The following is a 14,751-nucleotide window of genomic DNA, read 5'->3' as shown; positions in this document are numbered from 1 at the left end:
AAGTGAAACCTCCCAGTCGGAACTAGGAATTCCCGAGAACTCCGATAGTACCTGAACGAGGCATTAGTATGTGTAATAGCAGCCTACCTACATAGCCTACATCTGTCTTCAGATTTATTTTATGGGTGATTTTTCCATTGAAAGAATTGTATTTAATCTTCCACTCCACTCTTCCGATACATTTATTTGCTGCAGACAAGATGCTATTCAACAGGTAGGCATTTTGAAACCGTTCAGAGATTACTCCATGTAATGGCACTCGTTGGGATCTTTGCCAGGGAACATTTAAATACATTATCAATGGCAAATACTGTTTTCTGTGCTTGATTTCCCTTAATATTTTTGGGTGTTGCGCTCATTGCAGTCAGAAAACATATGTTGGCCGATCAAAACCCTTGCGGGTGATGTTGCTTTCTCTCCCCAAGTCGTACGAAAAAATAACGGAAAACTGACCCAAGATCAGTATTGTACATAGGCAACTTCAACCCAACGTAATGCGGAGCGCGTTCCAGCTCGTCAACACAATCGGCTGCAGGGGAGGTACTTTCTGTGTTCAGTTATATAAGAATACCAAATTCAATTAATATGAGAAACGCTTTCCAGGCAGTTTGAATGTATATTCTTATTCTGTGCAGAATCTGTGTAATTTGACTTACTACACAAATGCGCATCATGACTTCAACAAAGAGGGCAACTTGGAACGTACCCGATCCTCCCATGAGATCATTCTCTTTCCCGGGTAAGTGAAGTATGCAAATAAACCATGTGGTTGTAATCGCTAGTATGTAATGTTATGGAGATTGATTTATTGCTTTTTACGACATTTCTCAAACACTATGCATTTTCACTGATCTGTCAAGGTTTTCAATCAAAATCTTAGCCAAAGGCCTACTCAACAGTTTCAGCTAGCTTTAGCTAGCTAGCGAGCTAGGCTACAGTCTATGGAGTTTCATGGTGGGCGCAAGGTTTTGTTCTAGGCAACATCTACACACCTGATTAAACTAGTTTGAGTGGTTAATGACTTTAATCCACATGTGTCAAACTCCTACCATGGGAGGTCCGAGTGTCTGCAGGTTTTTTCTCCACCCTTGATTGATAATGAAGGTCACAAATGACTAAGGAACTCCCCTCACCTGGTAAGGTTGTCCAGGTGTTGATTTGAAATGAAAAAGCAAAAACCCGCAGACACTCGGCCCTCTGTGGAATGAGTTTGACACCCCTGTCTAATAGAGCTAGTTCAACTTGTCTTTGCAAAGCCTTTCTAAAGACAGTTTTAGATCTTGTGGAGAAAACAATTCCAAACAATGGATGAATTGGGACCACCAGACAGCAATGCTCCCATCCACAGTGAATGTGTATCTATCCAATGGTCATTTTATAACCCATCATTCACATTATTTACATTTTTGTTCACCACCTGTAGTTTTTGTGATGTAATCCGCTTACAAATTAAGTACATTTTACTGCTCAGTTACATTTTTTTTATTAAAATAGGTGTCCTACATATACAGCTGTGAAATACAATTTTAAACCTGTTCTATTCTGTTTACTTTGCAGCTCCAAATAAAGACTTCACACCTACCACCCAGACCCACACCTTTCAGTCCACTCAGATCCACACCTACCACCCTTCTCTTCAGACCACTCAGACCCACACCTACCACCCTTCTCTTCAGACCAATCAGACCCACACCTACCACCCTTCTCTTCAGACCACTCAGACCCACACCTACCACCCTTCTCTTCAGACCACTCAGACCCACACCTACCACCCTTCTCTTCAGACCAATCAGACCCCACCTACCACCCTTCTCTTCAGACCACTCAGACCCACACCTACCACCCTTCTCTTCAGACCCACACCTACCACCCTTCTCTTCAGACCCACACCTACCACCCTTCTCTTCAGACCACTCAGACCTACGGCTGATAGATCTCTTGATCTATCCTCTGGCTGCATTTTAACTGGAAACTTTTTCTCTTTTAATTCAGCTTTCTTCCCATTTCTTGTGTTTTCAAACACAAACCAGGTTGTAGTTTTAAAATGCAAACCAACTGGAGGAGATTATTCAAAAATGGTATCTTAAAATAAGTAACCAAATCCCAGTGGCCCAGGTACTGTTTCATCTGCCAACTAACGACACTCATTGCACTGTGCTCCTGAGGCTATGGCAGGTAGCCTACATCTAGGTTACAATAGTAGTCAACAGTTAGTATGACACATTACGTTACAGTGTGGCAGGTTAAAGCCTCAGGCTTAGTTTTATTACTAGACGAGGCCCATTATCAGATCTGACCCATATGATTGAGTCATTGAAACCCATGTCACCTTCAAACACACACAGCACTTTAGTGGCTTTGAGAAGGGTCAGGGCTTGATGTTTAATGCAAACTCAACGTCAGCTCCTTAGCTGGCCAAACTCTCTTTATTAATTGCTATTGTTAGTATAGTTTTTATCTCACAATCTAGTTCTCCTTGTCAATTCAAGGCCATTGCCAGTGGACCTCCCTGGTGCATTCCATCAGTCAAAGTTGTGTATAGGGCTATTCTTTCTGATACTTTTGTATCCACCTTTCATGCAGATTGGCTCCAGCCGTAAACTGTGTCCTAGTTGTAACACATCAATAGGAGGAGCATCAAAGAAGTGCAAGTTCTGTGGTGCAACAATACAACTAAAGGTGTCACGGAATTTTAGGACCAGTGGAGATGCGGAATCAGGCGCAGGAGACAGAGGGCCGGAGCAACAGTGTTTTAATGCCACAGGAAAAAACACAATAGCCGAAAAGGCACAGGGCGCTCAATAACGTCCGCCAGGGAAAACACCTTCCCAAAATAAACACGAGGAAAAAGCGCACGGGGCGCAGCCCGGCAATAAATCTGACACAGGCCAGGAAAACAGGCCACACACACAACTGTCCTGAGTGGACAATAAACAATCCCGCACGAGAACCCAAACTGAAAATACACACTAAATAACCCCCCACTAATGACAGACACGAAACAGGTGCGGGATAGACAGACAAAACCAAAAGACACAGAAACATAGATCGGTGGCAGCTAATAGGCCGGCGACGACGACCGCCGAGCGCCGCCCGACCGAGGAGGGGCGCCACCTTCATTGGATACTGTGACAAAAGGTCAAGTTAGAGGCCCAAAAAAATGAAGGCTGCAGATGAATGGGCAAATAAGACAATGAAACATGGAAGATATGCAACCTTAGTTAATGCAGCAAACAAGCTGGTAAGCTTTATTATGTTTTCCTCTAAAAAGATTTCTGCATTTCTAGCTTAGGGATATGATAGGCCCAATGCACCTATGCATGTTTTTCTTATTGTTGTTTAGTTAGATTATTGATTGTTTGTTAGTTTCTACAATTGTAAAGCTGTGTGTTTCATGTATACATTATTGTTATTATTCAAGTAGAGGAGTTGGTTCAGGCAAGCAACATTTCAACACATTCTTTTCACATATCCTGTGTAGAAGTTTATTTATAAACTGGGTGGTTCCAGCCTTGAATGCTGATTGTCTGAAAGCCTTGGTATATCAGACCGTATGACAAAACATGTATTTTTACTGCTCTAATTACGTTGGTAACCAGTTTATAAAAGCAATAAGGCACCTCTGGGGTTTATGGTATATGACTAATATACCACGGTTAAGAGCTGTATTCAGGCACTCCGCATTGTGTCATGCATAAGAACAGCCCTTAGCCGTGGTATATTGGCCATATACCACACCTCCTCGGGCCTTATTGCTTAAATATACATGCTCACCTCTGCCAATTGGAAACAGTTGTCCACTTGTCTGTCCCATTTCCTTAATGTGTTCTATTTCACAGTGGCAATCAACACCCATACCCCCACACTACAACCCTCCAACCCTCCTCCTGTTGCTGCCCAAGAACTGTCTGATACAGTTGCCCCCCAGGAGACCAGCTACACCCTCATTCTCAACCAGGTTGAACCCCCGATATCCCCCACCACCCAGGAGATCAGCTACACCCTCAGCCTCAACCAGGCTGAACCCCCGATATCCCCCACCACCCAGGAGACCATCTTCACCCCCATCCCTCAACCAGGTTGAACCCCCGATATCCCCCACCACCCAGGAGACCAGCTACACCCCCATCCTCACCCAGGTTGAATCCCCGATATCCCCCACCACCCAGGAGACCAGCTACACCCTCATCCTCACCCAGGTTGAACCCCCAATATCCCCACCACCCAGGAGACCAGCTTCACCCCCATCCTCAACCAGGTTGAACCCCCGATACCCCCCACCACCCAGGCGACCAGCTTCACCCCCATCCTCAACCAGGTTGAACCCCCGATATCCCCCACCACCCAGGAGACCAGCTTCACCCCCATCCTCAACCAGGTTGAACCCCCGATATCCCCCACCACCCAGGAGACCAGCTACACCCCCATCCTCACCCAGGTTGAACCCCCGATATCCCCCACTACCCAGGAGACCAGCTTCACCCCCATCCTCAACCAGTTGAACCCCCGATATCCCCCACCATCCAGGAGAACCAGCTTCACCCCCATTCTCAACCAGGTTAAACCCTCACAACCCCCACCACCCAGGAGACCAGCTACACCCTCATCCTCACCAGGTTGAACCCCCGATATCGCCCACCACCCAGGAGACCAGCTTCACCCCCATCCTCAACCAGGTTGAACCCCCGATATCCCCACCACCCAGGAGACCAGCTTCACCCGGATCCCCAACCAGGTTAAACCCTCAATAACCCCACCACCCAGGAGACCAGCTACACCCTCATCCTCAACCAGGTTGAACCCCCGATATCCCCCACCACCCCGGAGACCAGCTTCACCCCCATCCTAACCAGGTTGAACCCCCGATATCCCCACCACCCAGGAGACCAGCTTCACCCGTATCCCCAACCAGGTTAAACCCTCAATAACCCCTACCACCCAGGAGACCAGCTACACCCTAACCAAACCAAAGAAGATGGAGAGAAAGTCCTGTCACCCTCAAAAAACCCTCCAACTCGCTGAGCATGACACAGTCAACCCCATCCAACCTCGACCAACCCCGGACCAAGGAAGAGGAAATATGACCACATGCAAAAAAGGGAAATTAGTATCTAACTTATATTGTTTATTCATAAATGTTAATGATGTCAATAACTTCAATTATCCTTTTAATAAATTATAAAACAATTCAGTGATTGATGGTCCCCTACTTTTCAGGAGGCAGGCATACTGTACACTCTTAGAAAGAAGGGTTCCAAAAGGGTTCTTCGGCTGTCCCAAAGGAGAACCTTTTTGGTTCTAGGTAGAACCCTTTTGGTTCCAGGTAGAACTCTATTGGGTTTACATGGAACCAACAAGGGTTCTCCACGGAACCAAAAAGGGTTCTCCTATGGTGACAGCCAAATAACCATTTCTAAGAGTGTAGTCTAAGGCTAGGCATAGATGTAAAATGAATAATGCAATTGACTGTCCTGCTAACTTTATTCATGTTCTGGTGGGTGGTGATTAAATAAATACATGCATTTATTGTTTCAGAGTGTCCAGTGCATCCGGGGCAAACGATTTTCCCTATTCTCAACATTCTCGCCAATAGAACTTCAATGGAGGTAAATCTGCAGAACATTGAAATTCCTGTGACTGCATTACAGGCTAATCCTAGTGCAACACCAATTGTAGTTAACTTGCAGTGCATAGACCTTGTAGTTAAAGTGGCAACATGTAACTTTTGGGTGGCCCGACCAAATTCACATAGAAATGTTAGTTACAGATCATCATTCCACTTGAAAGCAAGTCTAAGAAGCGGTAGATGTGTTCTACAGTGTGCGTTATTTCTATGCTTCCCGTTCTTAGTGTTGTTATTGAGTCTTTTATCTTTGGTTTGGACACAGCTTCAAACAGCTGATTTAGCCACCATGACATTGTGGAGCGATTTCAGCAATAGGGCAGCTTTAAAATCAAACAGACATTTGTATTTGTTGCATAATAAGGGACAGGAGCAGAAAGTGAGGTGGAAGCCTCTGGGTGGTATGTTTACGTCAACTAATCTCCTAGAATGAACTTGAGGATATACTGTACACTCAACACCATATGTATTGAGGATATACTGTACACTCAACACCATATGTATTGAGGATATACTGTACACTCAACACCATATGTATTGATGATATACTGTACACTCAACACCATATGTATTGAGGATATACTGTACACATCAACACCATATGTATTGAGGATATAGCTGTACACTCAACACCATATGTATTGATGATATACTGTACACTCAACACCATATGTATTGTGTATACTGTACACTCAACACCATATGTATTGAGGATATACTGTACACTCAACACCATATGTATTGAGGATATACTGTACACTCAACACCATATGTATTGAGGATATAATGTACACAACACCATATGTATTGAGGATATACTGTACACTCAACACCATATGTATTGAGGATATACTGTACACTCAACACCATATGTATTGAGGATATAATGTACACTCAACACCATATGTATTGAGGATATACTGTACACTCAACACCATATGTATTGAGGATATACTGTACACTCAACACCATATGTATTGAGGATATACTGTACACTCAACACCATATGTATTGAGGATATACTGTACACTCAACACCATATGTATTGAGGATATACTGTACACTCAACACCATATGTATTGATAGGATAACTCTAAGTACACACACACCATATGTATTGAGGATATACTGTACACTCAACACCATATGTATTGATGATATACTGTACACTCAACATATGTATGATGATATACTGTAACACTCAACACCATATGTATTGAGGATATAACTGTCCACTCAACACCATAGGATTGAGGATATACTGTACACTCAACACCATATGTATGAGGATATACTGTCACACTCAAACAACATATGTATTGAGGATCATACGTGTACACTCAACACCATATGTTGATGGATATACTGTACACTCAACACCATATGGTATTGAGGAGATACTGTACACTCAACACCAATATGTATGGGATATACTGTACACTCAACACCATAGTATTGAGGATATACTGTACACTCAACACCATATGTATTGAGGATATACTGTACACTCAACACCATATGTATTGAGGATATACTGTACACTCAACACCATAATGTATTTGAGGATATACTGTACACTCAACACCATATGTATTGAGGATATACTGTCACTCAACCCATATGTATTGAGGATATACTGGAAACCTCAACACTATGTATTGAGGATATACTGTACACTCAACACCATATGTATTGAGGATATACTGTACCTCAACACCATATGTATTGATGATATAATGTACACAACACCATATGGTATTGAGGATCTAATGTACACTCAACACTATGTATTGAGGATATACTGTACACTCAACACCATATGATTGATGATATAATGTACACTCAACACTATGTATTGATGATATAATGTACACTCAACACCATATGTATTGAGGCTATACTGTACACTCAACACATATGTATTGAGGATTAACTGTACACTCAACACATATGTATTGATGATATAATGTACACACCACCATATGATTGAGGATATACGTACACTCAACACATGTATTGGAGGATATACTGTACACTCAACACCATATGTATTGAGGATATACTGTACACTCAACACCATATGTATTGATGATATAATGTACACAACACCATCTGTATTGAGGATATACTGTACCTCAACACCATATGTATTGAGATATACTGTACACTCAACACCATATGTATTGATGATATAATGTACACACCACCATATGTATTGAGGAATACGTACACTCAACACTATGTATTGAGGATATACTGTACACTCAACACCATATGTATTGAGGATATACTGTACACTCAACACCATATGTATTGATGATATGTACACAACACCATATGTATTGAGGATATACTGTACACTCAACACCATATGTATTGAGGATATACTGTACACTCAACACCATATGTATTGAGGATATACTGTACACTCAACACCATATGTATTGATGATATAATGTACACAACACCATATGTATGGGATATACTGTACACTCAACACCATATGTATTGAGGATATACTGTACACTCAACACCATATGTATTGAGGATATACTGTACACTCAACACCATATGTATTGAGGATATAATGTACACTCACACTATGTATTGAGGATATACTGTACACTCAACACCATATGTATTGATGATATGTACACTCAACACCATATGTATTGAGGATATACTGTACACTCACACCATATGTATTGAGGATATACTGTACACTCAACACCATATGTATTGAGGATATACTGTACACTCAACACCATATGTATTGAGGATATACTGTACACACTCAACACCATATGTATTTGGACAGTGAAGCTCAAATGTACAATTTGACTCTAAACTCCAGAATTTTAGATTTGAAAATCAAATGTTTCATATGAGGAGATACTACAGGTCACCTTTTCACAATTTAGAAAGGATATCACTTTATGTTCACTTACTGGAAACACTTATCTCCCTCACTAGCTTTAAGCACCAGCTGTCAGAGCAGCTCACAGATCACTGCCACCTGTACATAGCCCATCTATAATTTAGCCCAAACTACATACCTCTTCCCCTACTGTATTATTTATTTTATTTATTTTGCTCCTTTGCACCATATTATTTATATTTTAACTTTGAACTTTCTTCAAACTACAAATCTACCATTCCAGTGTTTTTTCTTGCTATACTTTATTTACTTTGCCACCATGGCATTTTTGCCTTTACCTCCCTTATCTCACATCATTTGCTCACATTGTATATAGTCTTATTTTTTTTCTTCTACTGCATCATTGATTGTATGTTGTTTTACTCCATGTGTAACTCTGTGTTTTGTATGTTGTCTAACTGCTTTTGCTTTATCTTGGCCAGGTCGCAATTGTAAATGAGAACTTGTTCTCAACTTGCCTACCTGGTTAAATAAAGGTGAAATAAAAAAATAAATAAAATGTATATAGTCCCCCCAATTTTAAGAAGCCATAAGTATTTGGACAAATTCACTTAAAGTGTATTAAAGTTATAGTAAATGAAACCTTTTATTTAAAATACTAAATTCTGGAATATAGATCCAAATTTCACATTTTAGCTTCACTCTCCAAATACATATGGTTTTGGCTGTACCTTGGTATTGGACGTTACAATGCCTTGCAAAAGTAGTCAGAGCCCTTGGAAACGCCTTTGACAGTGATTACAGAGTCTTCTTGGGTAAGTCTTTTAGAGCTTAACACACCAGGATTGTGCAAAATTAGCACATTATTCTTTTATAATTCTTCGAGCTCTGTCAATATGTTGGGGATCATGTCTATACAACAATTGAAAAATCTTGCAATAGATTTCCAATCAGATTTAAGTCCAAACTTGTACTTGGCAACTCAGGAACATTCCCTGTCTTCTTGGTAAGCAGCTCCAGTGTAGATTTGTCATTGTGTTGTAGGTTATTGTACTGCTGAAAGGTGGATTCCTCTCCCAGTGTCTGGTGGAAAACAGGCTTTGCATTTAGGCCAGAAAGTATATTCCTTTGCAGTTTTTTCAGTATTAACTCCAGTGCCTTGTTGCATGCAAGATGCATGCTTAGATTGTTTTTCTCTTCTGTATATTGTATTCTTCTTTTCACTGTAGTTGAAGTCATTATTGTGGCGTTACTACAATGATGTTGATCCATCCTCAGTTGTTCTACCATGACAGCCTGTAACTGTAAAATCTCCAGTGGCCTCATGGTAACACCCCTGAGCAGTTGCATTCATGTCCTGCAGCTCAGTTCAGAAGGACGACTATCTTTGATGTGTCTGGGTGGTTTAATACATCATCCACACCATCATTATTAACTTGACCGTGCTTAAGTATATATTCAATGTCTGATTTGTTATTGTTACCCATCTACCAATCACTGCCCTTCTTTATGAGGCTTTCGAAAGCTCCCTGGTCTTTGTTGCTCGAAATTCAATACCTGACTGAGGGACCTTACATATGTTCTATGTATGGGGTACAGAGGTATGGGTAGTTATTCAAAATAATGTTAACCCCTATTGAGTCCATATAACATATTATGTGATTTGTTAAGCAAATTAACTTGTGAACTAATTTAGGCATGCCTTTATAAAAAAAATCTAAATTTTCTTCCACTTTGACATTAGAGTACAACCATTTTGAGTTGCTTGTTGACATTATTTATTTTTTTAATCAATTTCCATCCAACGTTGTACACAATAAATGTGGCGAAATCCAAGGGGTATGAATACTTTTGCAAGGTACTTTATGTAGTTGAAATATTATATTTAAGAGTAGAAGGCACTTGACCATTGTGAGATTAGATTTAACCAAAAATCATAAAACCCTTTGAAAGGAATAGGTGCAACCCCTTGCTCACGATTACATATTGAATGAATTATTTTCTATTTCTGCTTACAAACATGACATTCCTTATGTTTTCTTTCTTGTCTTACAGTGGCAAGAAATGGGACGATGACTGGATCAAGGCCGAGGACCGCTTTCTCCAGTTTAACCTACTTTATGCACAAATGTATTCCTCACTCTCCCTTCACATGTATCACTGTCAATCATAATGGTTGGTCAAATTCACCATGATTTACCATTGAAACATTCATGGAGCATCAGCATGCCAACCATTTCGATCTCAATCAGTTTCATGAGAATATGCATTTAGATACTCTTCATATAAAAGTGAGCTACACAAGTATTGCAACAGTGACACATTTGTTGTTTTGGATCTGTACTCCAGAACTTTGTATTTGAAATTATACATTGACTATGAGGGTGAAGTGCAGACTATCAGCTTTAATTTGAGTGTATTTTCATCCATATCTGATGAACCGTTTAGAAATTACAGCACATTTTGTACATAAACACCCCCCCCCCCCATTTTAGGGGACCAAAGGTATTGTGATATATTCAGATGTGTATTAAAGTAGTCAGAAGTTGAGTATGTTTGTATTGATTCATTTTACTATGTTAATAAATATATACGTTTCATTTCACTCATGTTTTACCTTTAGTCTATGCCTATTTCTATAACACAATGCACATAGCTGATTATCTTATGGAGTAGATACAATTATATTTACTAAAGACAGTTAATTTGCACGTTTAATAGTCTATTTTTCTCCAGATCAAACGTGTTGGTCTTTCAGCCAAAGCACCCCATACAGAAGCAATCAGTTGATATAATAAAGAACAAACATAAATCAGCTCTATGAATCAGCCAGTAGTAGGTCAGATGGTTGAAGATCACATTCATATCGTGATTTGAAATGCCAATGTTTACAGTAGGCAAAAATCATCTTGTGGTCTTCGTTTTTGTTGTTAGTGACACTCTCCAGTCTCCACTGCCGTGGTTCTGACCTCGCCACGGCATACCCTGCATTTCTGCCGCACTAACTAACAGTAGCTGTCCGTGGTCCTGAAATAAAACGCCGGCGCACTATTAGAAAAGGCGCACAGGTTAACATACACAGTTCTTCATTTCACGTGGGCCTTTTCCAATATAGTAAAGCTACAACGTTCTGTTTGGAACAAGCAAATCAGACTTAAAGGTCACTTGTTTCCTTCTGTCTTTCTACTGGAAGAATGTTAGTTCAATGGATATAGGAACTGGATCATTTCTTTCCAAATGCCACCCTATTCCCTTGGAAAGTGCACTACTTTTGACCAGAAGCCTAGGCACATAGTACAATGTGCATACATTAGATATGAGCAGTGGATTGGGCTGATCAACTTTAGTACTTAGTGAATGTCTCAGTAATGAGAAAAGAATCATCAAAAGTGATGAGAATGTAGCATTTTGGCCGACTGACCTTGAACTTCACAATTCATATCAAAGTATATTATAGGCTAGGCGCAGCTAGGCTATATATTATAATACATAGGACTACATGTATATCAGCATAGCTTACATATATATGGATTGTATATACAGTATATATATAATGCTATTACATATATTACTTTACCTGCATTAAATATGTTGGATATAGGCCTACCCCTGAGTCAAATTGGCATGCAAAATGTTTAGCGCATAGAGGCAGACCGTCTATCTGCTTGGTCTCCAGGCTGGTTGTCCACGGAAAATATTTAATGAAGGTGAAAGCAAAATAATTTCACAACTGCTTTTTTTGAATAGGCAGTGAGAATTAATTTTCATAATTGTTGCTTATTAGGAATATGATGTGCCGGGGACCATGGCAATAGAGGTGGGGTTATAAGGCCTTGTGGGTAATGGGTATAGGGGTTGAAAGGCCACATATAGACTGTTGAATGTCTATTTTTGAACTTCTAGAAGCATCAATATCGATGTAACAATGTTTATATAAGCATTTCTATACATACACTTGTTTTCTGCCATGAACCTTTATACACCCCTAGGAAACCTTTGTAAGAGTTCAACTCTCGTCATAGAGTCCCCCCAAAAATATGTTTTTGTTGTTTTTTTTGTGCATGAATTAAACATAATTATGCAATCCCATATACCTGGTGGCCATGGGGTGCTCAGTAGCGCTACCAACAGTTGACCTTTCCCCAAACTTTGATGATTTTTTTAAATCAAGAATAGATGAACATATCCAAACGTTATTTTTGTAAGTCGCTCTGGATAAGAGCGTCTGCTAAATGACTTAAATGTAAATGTAAATGTTATTTGACATGAAGGTTTAGTAAGGGGTCCTTATTAAATCAAAAGAATCACACATGTCAAACTGAAATAGTTTTGACGAAAAACACATTTCAAAAAGTGCACTACTTTAGACATTGAATTGGCATGTGCTGATGCAGTACAGCGTTATGTATGTCCTAATGAATGTACATATCATTCTACACATCAATTAGAATGATATTGGCGAAGATATTGATAAAAAACAAACCGGTTAGGGTTGGGAAAAAAACTACAAAATGGCGCCACATTTATAGTTCACAACTTTTCCGGGTTTTGTAACATAAGAATTTATCTTTTACATCAATTATTTAATAGAATCCGACAATGTTTACGACATTCAAATGAAAGTAACATTGCGCTAGAATAATGTATGAATAGTTTAAAAATGTAATCAGAAAATTCAGAAACATAGTCTATTACGTCACGGGCATTGCGACGCACATAACCAAAACAAACTCTGACCAAACGACCAAACCGACGACGTGGCCAAACGCTGTGACAACACAGATATATATACGTGCATGTTCACAATTCTCCCACTATGTCAGACCTGGCTGCATAACTTTCATTTTTTCCCCCATCAAATTTTAATAATAATACGGTGTTGCTAATATTATCGTTAAGAGTATGTCACTTGCAACTGGCCTGTTCAGGATGGGACAACCCCCCAAGTTATTTTCTAGGAGGGAGGTGTCTTGGCCCATAGCTTTGCTGTATATCAGTTTGACAGAGTCCTGGTGTCTTCTGAGGCTGCTGACTCTCCTCTGAAGCATGGAGAAGAGACCTCTGCTCCCAGCTTCCGACTGATTCAATTGCCAGCCTAACACCAACAATCGTAATGTGTTGGGTAAATACAATGAAGTATTCCTTAAATACAATAGCAATTACAGGGTGCCAACATCAATTGTACATATTAATGAAAGTTCCCCTACTTTGCCTGCTTAGGTCAAGTGCCACATGTGAAGCAAGGTCTTGCACATTCTCGGATTCCCTCTTTAGGCTTTCCCAGCGCTGCTTGACTTCCTTCAGGACAATTAACTCCTCCTCCTTCAGCTGTCTCAGGAGCATCACCCAGTCAAAGGCTGTTTTCTTTGTGAGTAAGTCAGCTGTAAATTCATAAGAATGCAATGTGGATTTGTAACTTTGGCAGTGCTGGCAGTGCTGTCTGTGTTTGCGCAACTGAACAAACACAGATAGCAAAACAGAAACATAGTTATTGTGACACACAGACATACGACTTACATTGTCCATGCAGCTCCCAAGGCCATGCATGAAGATCTGCGGAAAGGATCTCATCTGCAGATGGTATTGCTGAATCTAGTACATGGGTGTTGTACTCCTCTATGGCAGCTGTCAATTTGGCCTTTTCTTCCAATATCTTTCTGCGCAGAGGGTGTATTTTCTTTCATCCATCAGTCATCAAAACAAAAGGAGAATGGAATTATTTGTTAAATTGCAAGGCTTTGAAATGAAAGAGAAATTAAGTGTGTGCAATTCAATATTCATGAAATGTAACAAACCTGTCTGACAGTAGAGGTTCTGTTTCCTTTGTTTGATGCTCAGAAACAGGACTTCAGTTGTTCTCTGTAGTACCTGGGGACCATCCATGTTCTCAGCTGTTTCCTCTGAAATACAATACATCTATAAATTAACATCGTATCTCCAATGGTGAGTAGTTGCACTCACTTCCTGGAGGAACATCGGGCCTGTGAAGGTTTCTGTAATAAATTATAACTTACAACAATAGTATACAACAATAGTATAAACAAAACATACTATAATTGACTATGGCTGACTGGATTTGAGCAGGGCCAGTACATAGTGTTGACAGCAAAGTAGGTGAAAGCCAATGCAAAAGTAGGACGGGTACTTATGTTGTAAAGAGCAGGAAATATTGGATGCAAGAGGAGCACAGATAAGGGGCACAGATAAGGGGCACAGATAAGGAGCACAGATAAGGGGCACAGATAAGGAG

At 40.2% G+C, this 14,751-nt stretch overlaps 1 protein-coding gene and 1 long non-coding RNA gene across 7 annotated transcripts in view; one reads left to right on the top strand and one right to left on the bottom strand.

Moving 5' to 3' along the window:
• LOC115178195 (zinc finger protein 658B-like) overlaps positions 1 to 14,751 on the top strand; it is a 1,063,446-nt gene that overhangs the window by 1,017,677 nt on the left and 31,018 nt on the right. The gene's annotated exons all lie outside the window — the stretch shown is intronic.
• LOC115178243 (uncharacterized) overlaps positions 1 to 14,751 on the bottom strand; it is a 37,934-nt gene that overhangs the window by 9,220 nt on the left and 13,963 nt on the right. For 4 of the 6 annotated variants that reach the window (XR_003872570.1, XR_003872572.1, XR_003872573.1 and 1 more), the window contains 3 exons: positions 14,297 to 14,401; positions 14,019 to 14,178; positions 13,709 to 13,882 (listed from right to left, as the gene is read on the bottom strand). This is a non-coding gene — a long non-coding RNA (uncharacterized LOC115178243). Of the gene's footprint in view, positions 1 to 11,188; positions 11,529 to 12,413; positions 13,597 to 13,708; positions 13,883 to 14,018; positions 14,179 to 14,296; positions 14,402 to 14,751 lie in introns of those variants that run through there. The other 2 variants (XR_003872571.1, XR_003872569.1) reach the window with 2 other exon arrangements.

Source organism: Salmo trutta, chromosome 38 (assembly GCF_901001165.1).
Source record: "Salmo trutta chromosome 38, fSalTru1.1, whole genome shotgun sequence".
NCBI lineage: Eukaryota > Metazoa > Chordata > Actinopteri > Salmoniformes > Salmonidae > Salmo > Salmo trutta.
Note: the sequence above shows the minus strand (reverse complement) of the source record. Positions and strands in the feature narration are given on the sequence as shown.